Raw genomic sequence first — 2,612 nt, 5'->3', positions numbered from 1 at the left:
GCTGAGCATTAGGCTCTTTTTTCTAGGAGACCTGGCTAAGAAACCAGATGGTAAGGTATTATTTCTGATAATCCATCCCTTTCCTAAAGCAACAACAAACTAGGTCACCATGCCATAACCCTTGAATAACTTCAGATGGCATAAAACTTTAAAAAAAAAAAAAAAAAAAAAAGCACAAGAAGAGCTTTTTAGAAGACTACAGAAAACCAAAGTGTTATGTGATGCTCTTTTTGAAACCGTAAGATACATCCATTAGAAAAGAAAGCCCTGAAAAAAGTATGAAAAATAATAGTGGCAACTAAAAGAAAGCCACCAGAGGCAATGAGCCCAGGAAGGCAAGACTGATTCAGTGAAGTTTCTCAGTGGAGGCCAAAAGACTCATGACTCAGGATATTTGGGATGCAATCTGACCTCAAAGGTGAGGGCCAAATAAATCCATTGGAATGAATCTTACTCATTTATTGACTAGGGAACTTGAGGAAGAAGTTTTATCTGGGACAGAAATGAAAGGAAAACAGAAACCCAGACAGACAAATAGAAATCAACTGTAGAAATGTAGTGGATTGGCCAGGCACGGTGGCTCACATCTATAATCCCAGCACTTTGGGAGACCAAGGTGAGCAGATCACCTGAGGTCGGGAGTTAGAGACCAGCCTGACCAACATGGTGAAACTCCACCTCTACTAAAAATACAAAATTAACTGGGCATGGTGGTGCACGCTTGTAATTCCAGCTACTTAGGAGGCTGAGGCAGGAGAATCACTTGAACCTGGGAGGTGGAAGTTGCAGTGAGCTGAGATCGCACCATTGCACTCCAGCCTGGGCAATAAGAGTGAAACTCCATCTCCCACCAAAAAAAAAAAAAAAAGAAGAAAAGAAAAAGAAAGAAATGTAGGTTAAGGTAATGTGATAGTGCTGATGTATCTGTAACTTACCTACTGATATGGTTTGGATCTGTGTCCCTGCCCAAATCTCATGCTGAATTGTAATCCTCAGTGTTGGAGGTGAGGCCTGGTAGGAGGTGACTGGCTGATGAGGGTGGTTTCTCATGAATGGTTTAACACCATCCCTTAGTGCTGTCCCTTATGTTACTGAAATTCCTGCAGTTCAGTCTAGGTCCTATTATTCACTGCACAGAAAGACAATCACTGAGACAGCCATTATTGCCAAGAAAGAAGGTTTTAATCAAGTGCTGCAGCCAAGGAAATGAAAGGTCAGTCTCAAATCCATCTCCCTGACCAACTAAAATCAGGGCTTTATATAGCAGGGAAGAAATGTAACTATATGCAGGAAAACAAGAATCAGGGAAGGATAAGGAAGAAGAGCTGGTCAACAGGAAGCAGGTGGTTGATTAGAAAGTCATGATGAGTGAGGGATCCAACATCTCATTGTTCAGATGCAGTGATCTGGTGAGTTTCAGTTCCCTGATACTCTCTGGGAGACCTGATAGTTGGTTTCCTGAGAAAGGAACTCAGATAAGACAGATAAGATAGTGAGTGAGTTCTCATGAAATCTGGTTGTTTAAAAGTGTGTAGTACCTGCCTGATCCCTCTCTTCCTTCTGCTCAGCCATGTGAAGTGCCAGCTTCCCCTTCAACTTCTGCCATGATTGTAAGTTTCAATCATGCCTGAGGCCACCCCAGAAGCCAAGCAGATACCAGCATTATGCTTTCTGTACAGCTAGTGGAACTGTGAGCCAATTAAACCTCTTTTCTTTATAAATTACCCAATCTCAGGTATTCTTTAGAGCAGTGTGAGAACTGACTAATACATCTACATATCTGCTGTTTTGTCCCACAAGTCTTCTACAGGAACCTGTGCTCTGCTTCAGAGGCTCTGCCCAAGGAGTATTCAATCCTTTGGAGGATCATACTAGATCTCTAGCAATAGATTCTTAGGGATGGAAGGGGACTCTAAGTCCATTTTGCACATCCTTTCCTGTATCTTTTAACTTTTACCATTAAACTCTATCAAGTGTGAATTGTTTTCCTTGGCCCTAGATGAAGATGTTAAAACTCAATTTGTGCTGCAAGTTCAAGAGTATCTCTAAACTAAGTGCATCAGCAGCAATGTATCAGCACCCAAACACAGATTCTGGCATAGGGAACACATAATAAATATGGTTCAAGAAATTAGGCCGGGTGTGGTGGCCCACACCTGTAATCCCAGCACTTCAGGAGGCCCTGAGGTGGGAGGATTGCTTGAGGCCAGGAGTTCGGGACCAGCCTGGGCAACATGGCAAGACTCTACCTCTGCACAAAAATTAGTTGGTTTTAGTGGTATACACCTGTGGTCCTGGCTACTTGGGAGGCTGAGGCAGGAGGAGGTGAGGGCCGCAGTGAGCTATGATTGTACCACAGCACTCCAGCCTAGATGACACAGTGAGACCACTGTCTCTAAAAAAACAAAATTATTGAACACATGACCAGTCCTTGAGTGCCTATTTGTCCTTTTCTTAGGGCAGAAAGCGTAAATCAATTTCAGTGGACTTTCCATAGAATCAAATGATATCCTCCATTGAGAAAAGAGTGGCAAGCAGGCCTACATAGTCCCCTTACCATAGCACATGGCTTAAATTCTGCCATTTGGGCTAAGAAGTTGAAAAATAAGGAG

Source organism: Macaca fascicularis, chromosome 8, assembly GCF_037993035.2.
Source record: "Macaca fascicularis isolate 582-1 chromosome 8, T2T-MFA8v1.1".
Classification (NCBI taxonomy): Eukaryota; Metazoa; Chordata; class Mammalia; order Primates; family Cercopithecidae; genus Macaca; species Macaca fascicularis.
This window is presented reverse-complemented; position numbering follows the sequence as displayed.